Source organism: Strongylocentrotus purpuratus, unplaced genomic scaffold (assembly GCF_000002235.5).
Source record: "Strongylocentrotus purpuratus isolate Spur 01 unplaced genomic scaffold, Spur_5.0 spur5_scaffold_7, whole genome shotgun sequence".
NCBI lineage: Eukaryota > Metazoa > Echinodermata > Echinoidea > Camarodonta > Strongylocentrotidae > Strongylocentrotus > Strongylocentrotus purpuratus.
Window position 1 is genome coordinate 8,407,764 of NW_022145613.1, and position 13,824 is coordinate 8,421,587.

Here is a 13,824-nt window from a genome sequence, read left to right on the forward strand (position 1 = left end):
GATTCGGTTAATAGAAACCTGATAAAAAGAAATTCCCCATATGCTTTGACCCGTAAAATCAATGGGTACAATTTCGCAGGACCGGGAGAATTTTCACTGACATACCCTAATTAAATCGAAGAATGCTCTAACGATATATCATCTGACGAGCTCTATTATATCCGTTGACTTGTTTGCACGACCTTGAACTTAAAACCTATTCATTTCAATTCAATTTCGGTTTTATTGTAAAAAATAAACAAATAAACAGGAAAAGGAAGGAGAGTTATGGAATTTAATTAAAAAACATGCCAAAAATTCCTGAGACTAATAAGTAATAAAGTCATATTTTGCCCCCGAAAATTTGAAAATTGCACCCCCCCCCCCCCTTGAGCACCAGGGGAGGAGGCCTGTCTTCTTTTTTGGATACAAATAAAGGTAAATTGACGTGTTTTACCTGTTTTTTCCTCAGGGGAGGGGGCCCCCCTCCCTGAATCCGCCACTGTCTTTCCACCCAAGTGTTAAATGGGTCCCTGGGAGGACGTCATAGTAATTTGTTCAGCATTGTGAAAGCATGTAAATGGCGCCTGTCCGAAGACTTAACATAACATGGAGTGGAGAATGTACACACAGTGTACAACTCCAATTCATGGAATGATTTTGACAATGATTAATTCCTAATGGATCTAGATAATAGTATACATTCTAAGATTATATTTAATATTAATTTGCGAGTGTTTGTTTTGAAGAAAAAAAATCCTCTCTACGGCCATGCATTATGGTTCAAGGCATGGTCGCACAGAGTATTTTTTCTGTTGGGGACCGGGGGGAATGCAATGAATTATTGATAATGTATGCAATGAATTATTGATAATTTATTGCATTTTTTCTTTCTCTTTTTATTTGTGGGGGCTGCCCCCTACCCTAGCCCCCGCTGCGTACAGTCATGAATCAGTGGCAAAGCAACGGCCTCTCGTAACTGTGAGACCCCAGGATCAGAGCCGTGTCGATGTGCTACGTTAGTTTCCTTTTATGAGGCATTAATCCTCACTACTGTCAGTTATGACTTAAGGACGTAGGTCCCCTAGGTGATAAGCATAGTAGCATACACATGCTTTAGCAGTCACGCAAAACAAACACTGGCAAATTAGTATTCAATAAAATCTGAGAATGTATACTATTATCTAGATCTATTCGGAATACTTCATTGTCAAAATCATTACATAACTTTGGGTAAACAAAAATCATTCCACCTTTATGACCAACAGGGTAAAATGATAATTAAATTCACCATGTCAAATCAGGCAACAACAAAAACCGCATTCAACAAAACAGAACCACACAACATAAAATATGGAAAATTTCCTATTTGGATATGCCTGGCAATGTTTTCAAAAATGACAACAACAAAGTCCCTCAGTATTTCAAATATTTGTTTGGTTTTCTCACCTTCAACACCTAACACCATAATGAAGAACATATGTATGTGGCCTGTTATTGATATAGCCTATGTCAAAGTTCAGTATCAAGCGATATTTTGAGCACAGAAGTAAACCAAGCAAACTTCACTTACATTATATACGTCGAGGGAAGACAAGTTATGAATACCCTTGTCAAATCCTTATGTAGTTATCGTATTCAGTGACAATAACAGGTATAAACGATGGACAATCGGCTGTTTGGAATGAGAAGGTAATACAACGAAAAACGAAACAAAGCAAAACAAGAAATAGATAAATATGTATGACATGTATTTAGCAAGTATGTTAATTGTTTTGAAATTCTTTCATACTGTAACAATGGTCAAATCATAAGAATATCGTTTCTTCCCCGAATACTAAAGCTCAGAATGAAACATTTTCACATTTAGGCCTTTGTCATGACTGGTCATTAAGGATTTAATTGATTTCTAAACCACTGGGCAGATCGACTCTGAATCGTATTTATTCAGTAATTGAAAATACAGATGTTTTTGTAATCAGTTCGTTTTTGTAGTTACTCAACCAACCACACTTCCTATGCTTCCACCCTTTATAAGTCAAAGATATGATCCTGTAAGGGACTATATATTACAAAACTTACAAGAAAACAGTCACGTGATAGTGGTAATTGACTAATGTCACATGAACAGTTGCGTGCAATCTGTGTTAATAGAAGTAAAAGATTTTTTTAACGAAAAGTTCATTAAGGAAAGAGAAAAACAAAGTCATAAACTATGCATGTGTTACCATTTCGAACTCTACATGACGCATCTATAATGATAAGCTTACGTCATAAGGGTCAACTGACAAAAGGTGAGGGTAGGCCCACTGCACTACTTGTAGCTACTTGCGCCCTCTATATAACAAACCATGCCTAATCGGTGACCATTGGTCCCCCATGATCCTCTTTTTCTTATGTTTACTGAGAGCTGAGTTGATGAGATAACCAACTGTCCAGTGACCTTGCAGGGCAGTCTAATCCCTCCTGTAAACTATGGCAGATACGCTTTAAAGAATTGCACGAATCTGCAAGTAGGATTATAAGTTTTACATCGTTTCTGAGATGCAGGATTCTATAAGCATGAACCTAATACTGCTATAAGCCCATACGCATTTGTAAAGAAACCTAAGAAGTATGTTAATCGCTCCCATCCTTTCAAGTGTTGAGGGTCATTTCCCGGTGAACCTACGCACTTTCATGGGAGTGCATACTCTTTTACGTGGAAAATATAGGATAAAAGCCGACATGGAGAGGATAGGTCGGCTTTTCACCGGGTAGTTATATTTTCAATGGCCATCTAACTTTAGGCCTGGTTAAAACCACGCCTAACACTTCGGTCACACCAACGAGACTGTCACCAGACCGAACAAGCAATTACATTATTGATTTATATCGCCAAATGCAAAAAAGCGGTCGGATGGAAATAGGTGTGGAGTTGTTGTGCTGGTGTGACAGAGGCATTTAATGCGTAACGTCCACTGATTTACCTAGTAGCAAATATTAACATCTTCTTCACGTACAAATCCTCATTATAATTCTGCAATCAAGTAACAGTACAGAAATTTGACTTCCAGCCTTTTTACACACAGCTAAAATTCATCGTTTCTAGAGATGATTAGTATAAACGTGTTTAACTCAACAGTTTTAAACATGTTTATAGAAAATTTTCCCTGTGTGAACGTCGTTTATACGATGTTGGGATAGATACGAAGCCGCGATTCATACGCCCCTAAAAGCAGGCTGCAGATACGGAGTTCGTATCTAGAGAGCTTGAAATTTTGTGTGTGAAAGGTTATTCGTGTTTAAACGTGTTTCAGACGTGTTTAAACTGGATGGAGCGTGCGCTTTGATTGATATGACATAACCTTCAATGCGCAATGGCACTACTGCGCATTTTACGAGCAGTAGTTAATCACGAAACGATTAACGATCGCACCGAAATTTCTGTGTGTGATGTCGTGATTAGTTTAAACACGTTTATACTAATCATGTTTATAGAATTTTAGCTGTGTGTGAAAAGGCTGTTCGTTCACACAGGGAAAAAATTCTATAAACATGTTTAAAACTGTTGAGTTAAACACGTTTAAACTAATTATCTCTAGATACGATGAATTTTAGCTATGTGTGAAAAGGCTGTTATACGGTTACACTTCGACTTCCATGCATAAATCAGTGAATCATTGAGCAAACCGGGTTTAACAATAAATGGGCCAATATCATTCAGTGACACCATGTATGAATATTCAAACCATCCGAGGTCAAAAGGTCACATACATGTATTTGATAATGTGGTAATAAGATAATACCTGCATGAAACACGATAAAATCTTACATAACCCCTTCTTATTCGAAGTCACTCGAGCGGTTAAAGCTCAAGTAAAAATGGTGGCTCGAAATGAGTAATTCTATATCGGAAAGATACTTTATTAATACCTCAAAAGGCGACAGATGTACCCTCATTTTATTAATGGGCATTGCACAACAGTTGCGGAGAAGTAAACAAAATAGCTTTCTATGATCTCATATTTCTAAGTAAATATGGACATGTAACAAGTTTATATAATGTGACTCCTGGTTTGGCCACCCGGAGTCGTATTCCCTCTATCCAAACTTTCTGAATACGTCATTGAGCAAGGATTTTTGTTAAGAGGTCAAATGCTCAACCGTGCAGCAGGGAGACCATGATGTAATTGTAATAAACAGTACAGTGGTGCTGTTTTTTGCCAAAAATCTCACGAAGTGCACTCAGGCAAAGTGTGTCTATTATTATTAAATGTATCATTCTGATAGTTAGTAAACCCGCTGAGAACGACAAACTATAACACACTACTATCAAACCGAGGACAGGTTAATATGCAGTGACGTAGCTACACGGGGAACGGTGGATGTGGCAAACCCCCTCCCCATTTGAAAGGTCCTCTAAATGAAGTCCCAACGACTGATAATAAATGAATGGAAGAGTACATATACATACAGCTATGCCCTCATATGTATTAAAGAAACTATGTCCCTGTATAACGTAAAATTCTGTAGAACTTTGCAGAAATTATGAATATGTCATGTATGTCCTATTTGTGAAATTTAGCAGTGTCCTAGTATTCAAATTATGCAAGGAAACCCGTTTACCTTCTAGACTTCACTGTCAGACACTATTGAGTGACTGACTGACATTTTTTTTCTTTGGTATTAAACGTATATAAAATGAGCTGTAACAGGTACATGAGCATTTGTCTACATCAATAACCCACTACTTGTAATGGCCAAAATTAAACTTATTGAATCTTTGTGCAGCACAAAACGTACGACCATTCGGTAAAGGGGTCTGGAAATCAGACTATTACTTAAGTGATTTCAATCACTTAAGTCGATTCGACAACTAATTGACGTCATTTTGCCATATAACCAAAAGCCATTTCCAAGCCCTCTCGTTTTGAGGGAAGTTTGAAATTAGTATTGTCTTTCAAATGCCGTTGTAATTTACCCTTTTCATTTTTTGACCTGCAAATGGGCTATAGTAACCACAAATACCAACACCACAACAATGCCGATCTCTCAAACGTGATTAGACTTTGGAATGTTGATCTCTAGGTCCATGGTTGAATGCATGAGTAATAACAGTTTTCGTTTTTACAACTTTTGCGCTTTGTTGTTTTGTTTAGATCAGTATGGCCCGAATTCACAAAGCAAGGTTTGAGCTCAAACCTCCTTTTGTTCTTTACAAACCAGGTTTGTAAAAAACGCGTAAAACGCGTCATATGACGTACGAAAACCAAGGTTTGTCGACAAACCTTCTTTGTGAATTCGGGCCTATGAGTCCTTCATATTTTGCGTTTTGCGTTTTCATACATACATACATACATATTAAAATTTATATAGCGCTTTTACACAAACATTCTCAAAGCGTTTTCATCACAAAGTCTCAACATTGGTTCCCATGCTGTAGCCCATACTAGGCCAAGTCAGTGGTAAGTTATGCATTGAACTACATCGCAGTACAACTAGAATATGCGAGTACTTGTATATCCATGTTGTTATGGCTTAATAGTATTTTGTTTAATCCCGTGATCTGTAATTCACACCATGTATAAAATAATGTCATTGGGTGTTGGTTTTGAACACAAATCAATCCTAAATTGAGAAACTATTGACATGATCAGTTGCCATGTTGTGTTCAATGGTTCTTGCTTTGTTTTTTTCTATCTTAGTTTGTATTCAAATCACCTGTTAGGTAGCACTTGTATGGATGATATACATGTATGGACCATGGAATCCACCTTGCCTATATCAGCTCGGATAACCCGTACACAAGCTATCCTCAGTTTTTTTTTTCCCGGGAGTATTTCGGAGCTAATTCGTATTAGAGGGGCTTCTGAAGACATTTTCTAGCATACCGACTAAGCAAACAATACAAATAAAGAAAAAATAGCGGTTATTGACTAAAGATCAAAAAAAGGAATATAAGTCACAGGTCATGTAAAGTCTTTAGTGTGGGTTCATACAAAGTACATTAACAAGGACATGTAGTGCGCGATTATATCCCGTATGATATACCACAAATTTGTATGTTATTTCATTCCAAAATGATAGCCATACCGACTAAGCAAATAATACAAATGGAAAAAGAAATATGGTCATTGAATAATGATCCCAAAAAGGGATATATTAAGTCAAAGGTCATGCAAAGTCTTTATAGTGGGTTCATACAAAGTATTACGCGATTATGTTCCATGCGATATACCGCAAAATCGTGTTTTATTTCATCACAAAATGGTACACAGCTCAAGTTACGCTGCATCATTATCAGGTGGGCTGTATCTAATACAGACCACCTTATATTTTTGTTAAAATCGCCTTTATTTATTATTTATTTATTTATTTATTTATTTTTCTTATTTCTACCCACTTTTTTGTGTTCAAGATAATTTAAAAATGGTTCAATCAAATACCTTGAAATTTGACACACATATGTATAGGCATATGAACAAAACACAGCAAACTTTTCAACCTTGACCTTGACTGATGACGTCATCTAGGCGCCATTTTGTGAAATTTTCTGAAAATTTACTCATGATCATCTTTTCATAACGGTACGTCATTTCTCATTCATATTTATCATGATCAAGGTCAATATCAGTCCGGACAATTTCAGGACAAAAAACGCGCGCGTGCGCGTACGTCCGCGCGTCAGTGCGCGCGCAAAATTTTAAAATGCTCAAAATCGTCTTTAATTTATTTTGCATACGTTTCAGGTCATTTTAAGCATTTTATAAAAAAAATCGCGCACACGCGCATGCGTGCGCGTTTTCGCGCGTAACACCATTACACAACGCAGAATCGCCATTTTTTTTCTTTCATGATAAATTCCATATTTGTTTAAACAATTTAATACTATGTTCATCTCTTTATGACTATTAATATTAAGATGAGCGTCCATTCAAGATAAATGTCCGTGCGCGCGAGCTCTTATAATACATAGCATATATGGGCAAAAACATGCCTATACAAAATCCATTATAGCTCTTTGAAATGCACCGAGATCCTCAATTTTTTTTTTATATTCTGATAGAGTATGAGTCGGAGATATGATTTCATGTCTCATTTGGCCATTAAGTGTATCGTGACATCATCACAATGGCCTTGGAACTCAAAATACGAATTTGCATATTATTACGTCAGCAATATGTAAAATTGATTGTATCTCTGTAAATATTGATCAATTTTCTTCAAAATTTCGATATGTTGTAGCTAAGACAATTCTCTACAAGCGCAGTAGTAACTATTTTTTATTTTGATGACGTCATCAAAGTGAAAATCTCGATTAAAGGCCTCATGTCAAACATTTCATAATTTCCGTTATCCCTATAGTAGGTGAATTTCGTTCACGTCATGAAACTACATGATATTGTTTTTTAAGAATTTTTAAGCAGTAGGCCTATCTCGCTTCAGTTATTTTTGCTCTATTTTGTCTCAAATTTAAGTTGACCAGCCCACCTATACTTGTTCCAAACAAGTATTATATGTCTAGTTATTTTTTTGTTTTCATAGGTTTTTATTCATTTCTCTCATCTCTCTCATTATGGCACCCCGATCATACCGATATTGATGATCGCCCAAAACGAAACTTTCATTATATTTAATTTCATAATGAAGCCTCAAAGTATTGTCAAAATGCAATGTCCTTCTTATAATAAATCACTCCCTTTTGATGAATTCTGTATCGTCATTATGAATACACCAATTCATCACTTGTTGACATCCATCACAATCATTATCACATAACATTCATGATATTTAACTCAGGATAAAAAAAACATTCATTAATACAACTTCTCGATACAAATTGATACAGTTAGCGTCGTTATTCTTGTTTTTGATTGTACTATTGGCGTTCAGTCAAATTTCACTTTTCACATCTGATCTAGCCTGGTCCTTTAGGTAAAGTTTGAGGAAGTCAGTGTGTGAAATTAAATAACTATACTAGATACTAAATTATATATATACAGAACTTACTGTTATCCTAGAAATGATGTTCCGACGTTCTACTTCTCCCGACCTCCTATCCTTGTACCCGACGAGTTAACCTTCTTGTCTTCCACACTCTCCTCCGTCCGTCAGCACAACACATTTAAAGAAAACGTCTCGACCCCGTCAACATTACTATAGCATTAACCGCAAAAAGTTTTCCCTCAACTTTATACAATCACCAAACAAAGACTTTGAGCTCTCATAAATGCACAAAAGAACATTCAGTGCAAAGATTTTGCAGTCTTACTCATGATAGTGTTACAATAGATTTGTGCTGAATCTACAGTAGGACTTGCAACTTCAGTGTTTGTATGTTGACTGTACTTATACGAAGTTGAACTCGTCCCTTTTCTTGAGGGGGGGGGGGGGGGCACGGTTGCAGCTTTATTCTAAATTCCTTTTCAAAGCCCAACCCCTAGCGTTTAATGGTCGGGTAATCATAATTATAGATATTTTTGCCTATAATGGATTTTTTGAAAAGAAACTTTATTTGCCTGCACAAAGTAGAGCCAACAAAAAAGAAAACACAAAACAAGCAAAAACGAAACAAATTCTTTACAATGATTGAAATTTCTCCCAGGAAGCCTGACTAATGGATTTGTTTACAACGAAAAAACAAAACACTTGTAATGTAATATACGTGTAAAAACCTTCGCAATACCTATATATATATATAATAGGCCTATATTGTAAGCAAGTGAATGGTAAGAGAAAAGGAGACCTACATTTCAGAATTGTGAGATTACTTTACATGGGGTCTAGTCAATAGGGACTTTTAGATTCGCACGAAGACAATGGGGATTGCTAGGATCGACGTCCTTTTAATGCACTGCCTTGAATGGAAGTCACACGTATCAGTCTACGCAAATCTAAAAGTCCCTATTGTAGGGGCTCTGGTGGCATGAGGGTCGGGGGGGGGGGGGGGGGGGCATTGTTATTAATTTCGGGTGATGACGTAAAGGATTGGTGTTTAATTAGTCGTATATGATCAATGATTATAACAATATAATAAATTAGGATTTAATCCACGTACATATCCACCACGCAAGGTGGTCAAGCTAAGCGCTCCAATACGTATTAGGCCAGCTCCACTAGACATCCCTTCCTATCGATACCCATTAACTCCGGGGTGGGGAGTGGCAAATGTAGATTCATGAATTACCCCGAAGACACTGTACCGTATGTACAAAAACCAATTAACACAGACACACACGGAAGTTTCATACAAAATTTGACTAGTGAATATTTAAGGACCATTACTTTGGAAAGATAAACACATGATTGACCGGACAATATACCACAATGTACGAAGGTCAAAGCTATCATTGTCAGGAAAATCGAGAACAATGACCAGGCCTGAATAGCGTCCGGCATTACCTGATGATATAACAACACCAACATACGAAAGTTCAATGTGGGGACTAAGTTTTTGTATCTATGAACTGGCTATAACAGTCATTATGTGATTAATCAAACAAAATTATGTTATCAAAATTTGATACTGTGGTTCGGTATCATAGCCACTTATTCATATCGCTACTAATTATTTGCCCCCCCCCTACCACTCGTGTGTTGTGTAAATTAACATTCCTTTCAAATTGTATCATAAGAGAGAGAGAGATTGTCTACTAAAAACAATTGTCATTCTCTTTGAATAATTGTACAGAATAGTCCAGAATGTCTTTATTTATGATGAAAAGAGACATGATTTATGTGAGATTTTTTAAATCAAAAAAAGAAAATCGCTTGTCTAGATTCGTTTTCCTTTAAACCAGATCATCACGATCATGTAGCTAGGCGGCGGCGCCGACATTGTCGTCTATATAATCCTCACTGCGTAATCATGTTCCGAAATCAAATATTAACAATTCTTCAATCCTTTGTATGTCTGTTTGTGTCTGACTCCCACCTGGGGACTGCCCCCCCCCCCCCTCTCTCTCTCTCTCTCTCTCTCTCTCTCTCTTTCCATCTTTTGTTCTCCTTTTTCTTTAGCTCTCTCTCTCTCTCTTTCTCTCTGTTCTATATTTTATCTGGCTCTCACCTTCCTTATTCATCTGTAGATTGAAAGCATACATCAACGTTTCATGGTTCATTCACATCCACAGATCAACCTAGGAATTACAATCTGACATTGACACTATAATGCACTGATCATTACCCGGGGGAAATGGTACAACAGATTTGGTGGGCGTTGCTTAAAATGATGTCTGGTCTTTTTTTACGATCAAAGTTTTCAAGCAACGTTGTTCTCTTTCAACATATTGTCCCTTTTGTATCTCCAATTTTTTTTTTATACATGGTGATCATTTATATAAAAAGCAAGCGTGGTATGACTTCCGTTAAATGCAGAAATCGACCTCATTTTGTGCAGTTGGATTTCACTGGCCACGTTTTCCAAATGATTTCTTGGATGTTGCTTGCATCTCCAAACAGCAAACATGAGAAGGTGCAAGCGAATATTTTTTTTTTCTGAAGACGAACGTGTAGAAATAAAATGTCTATAATCGGTGTCTTTTGTAAAGCAATGGAGGTTTTTTCTTTCCCTCTCTCGCAATTGAACAGAATACCGATTTGGTTTTGTGAGTTTGTTCCTTCTTTCTCAGTTTCTCAACCCCCTCCCTATCTCTCTCTTTCTCTCTCTCTCTCTCTCTCTCTCTCTCTCTCTCTCTCTCTATCTATCTCTCTCTTCCTCCCCTCTCTCTCTCTCTCTTACACAAACTTATCCCGTCATACTTTACGTGATATATTTGTGATTGTAATATGTACATCGACATGAACGTCAGAGCCTGGCAGATACCTGCGCTTTATAAATATCAATATTATTATTATTATTTTCTCTTACTGTCTCTCGCCTCCGCTCGCAATTGATTAGACACTCTTTCTCATCTATGCCACCAATCTCTTTTCCCTGAGTGAATTATGCATGTAGGACTGACCTCGATTTTGACGAAGTTGACGATAATTGGTCATTCATTGGTCATGGTCTTCGTGAAGTCTTGACGAGGCCATGACCAACGACCAAGACCCTTTTATACCAAGGACCAATCCCAGGGCTATCGGTTTAACAGGTAGAAGGGGAGGGGCATAGGGACACGAGCCCCCGAAAAATACAATGTCCTCCGCGGTGACCCTCGCGAATATCTGAAAATGTGCAAAATATCATTTCACGATTAGTGTTTAGTAACACTCTAAGCGCTGCCATGATCTAACATGTTTAGTTCAAATGTTATCTCGCAGAATAATAGTATCACTTAAATCATTACTTTTCCGCCACCCCCGCCGGCCACCAAATAAAAACCCTGGCTACGCCACTAGCAAGGCGAAGATTAATCCGTCAAACAAACTTCTTCTTCTTTTTTTTTGGGGGGGGGGGTGGGGGTGGGGTTGCGAGGAAATGTTTTCAATCACCTCAGATCACATGCATTGAAGGGATTTGGGAGATCAATTTTGGTTTCCTCATAATAATAAAGATCCCCGGATTGATAGGTGTAATGTTTCCTTTTGACGGTAAATACAATCCAGGCAAAATATTTGACCACCATAACCGATTATAATGGGTAAACTTTCATTTTGTATATGTTTATGTTTGCCATATTTCATTTTCTCTTCATCTCACTCCCTCTCTCTCTCTCTTTATCTGAGTGAAATGACGTATATAATATATTTGTGTTTTTTACCAGCGGTTTCTCCGTAATTAGCTTGATAAAATCATTCGTTACATCCACCCGTTCCAAAAATACAACAATTTGTATTTTGGCTGACTTTGCTTTTCTTGCTGTTTTACTTGCCCCGCCCCCCCCCCCTCTCTCTCTCTCTCTCTCTCTCTCTCTCTCTCTCTCTCTCTCTCTTTCTCTCTCTCTCGCTCTCTCTCTCTCTCTCTCTCCTTCCCCCATCTTCTCCCCACCTCACTCTCGCATAGAATTTGATTTTGTTTGTATAAGTGTAGTACCGTCTATACACGATATATATATATATATATATATATATATATATATATATATATATATATATATATATATATATATATGTATATATCTCACTATATCTTACAATAAAATACTAATATTTTGTTTCGTGAAATATTTCTCTTCAACTCTTAATGGCACCTCCATCAACTACGTGACAACGAGGTGCCGTCTTGGGAAACGCCTGCCCAAACTCGTTTGCCATCTTACACTGGATAGATTAGTTTTGGCCTCCACAAAATCACCCGTGGGGCTAGGAACACGAAAAGTTATGTACGGTTCACCTTTGTAGTCAACTCAAGTCAAGAACTCGGTTAATTTGACAGTTACAAGATGATGCTTGGGGACCAAAATGGACCTAGATTCTTCTTCTCCTCCTTCTCCGTCTTATTTCCTTCTTCTTCTTCCTTTCCTTCTTCTACTTCTTCTTCTTCTATTCCTTCTTCTTTTTCTTCTCCTCCTCCTCCTCCTCCTTTTTTCCTTCTTCTTCGTCTTCATTTCCTTCTTCTACTTCTACTTCTTCTCCTCCTCCTCCTCCTCCTCCATATTCTTCTCCTTTGTTTTTCTTCTTTTCTCATTTTTCTTCTTCTTCGTCTTTTTTTCCCTTCTTCTTCTTCTTCTTCTTCTTCTTCTTCTTCTTCTTCTTCTCTTTTTTCCTTCTTCTTTTTCTTCTCTTTCTCCTTATTCTTCTTCTTTTTTTTACCGTCAGAATATTCTACCCTTATGTGGGGTTGAGCTTTTGTGTATCAATGCTTCAGAAAGTTTGATAACATTACGTAGACATATAATCATGAAGAGGCAAATAAGCAGGAAGGTTAGCCTACTGATGATCATAACTGGCGTTTTATGGCTTTAGCGCATATGACATCACGTCTCTCTAAATGCGGTAATTTTAAAGTGCTTTTGAATTATTATCGGGATTATTATTCGGAAACGTTATTACCTCAACTTTAATTCCGGACTTATCAGAACTCAGTGCATTTCAAATAACACCTACCGGGTATTCAAATACTACACCTCAGTCGGAACGGTCAATACAGATGAATTTCTTGTGGAAAATGAACATCAGTCATGCCCATGCTGTGCTGGGGCTCGAACCAGTGACCTTCGCATCCCCTCCGTTATCTACAACCTCAGGTCTATAATAATACAAACTGACAATGTTCAGGCAATCATCTCTTTATCTGAAATATTTATTTGCACTTCGTTTACCACACAATTAATCATACTTGTATATAATACCACAAAATTAATTTGATATCATACAGTGTGTGATGTATTGCTATATTACATTATTCACAAATATATACAGAGCAACAAAACCTTTCCGAATTCATTACCACACAGATACATTCATATAATAAATAAACCACAATCAATTCCTGCACAAGCTTATCAATATAACACATTGTAGAAACAGTTATTCACATAATTTGCACTCTAACGTTACATGGTATAAAAATTACATGACAAGTTATAATATCAATAATGATATTGCTATGGAGTAACGGTACAAAAAATAAATATTTTTCTTTCTTCTAATGATGTTTTCCAAAATTCTCGGTTAATGTTCTTGCTTCGACGTATCTGATTGTAAACAAACGTGTCGCCACCTTTGTTTACAATCAGATAGGGTGGCGACACGTTTGTTTACAATCAGATACGTCGAAGCAAGAACACTCCTTCCGTTCTTCATTAATGAACAAACTATTGGAGAGGTCACAAACTGAAATGCATTAATACACATTTGAATTGCACTGAACCTGTTGAAGCTACTATTACGAATGAATACAGATACAGTTTAGAACCATTTTCATAAAATATCAACTCTGCTGCAAGAGTATACCCTCATTGAGGCCCCAATATCAATATT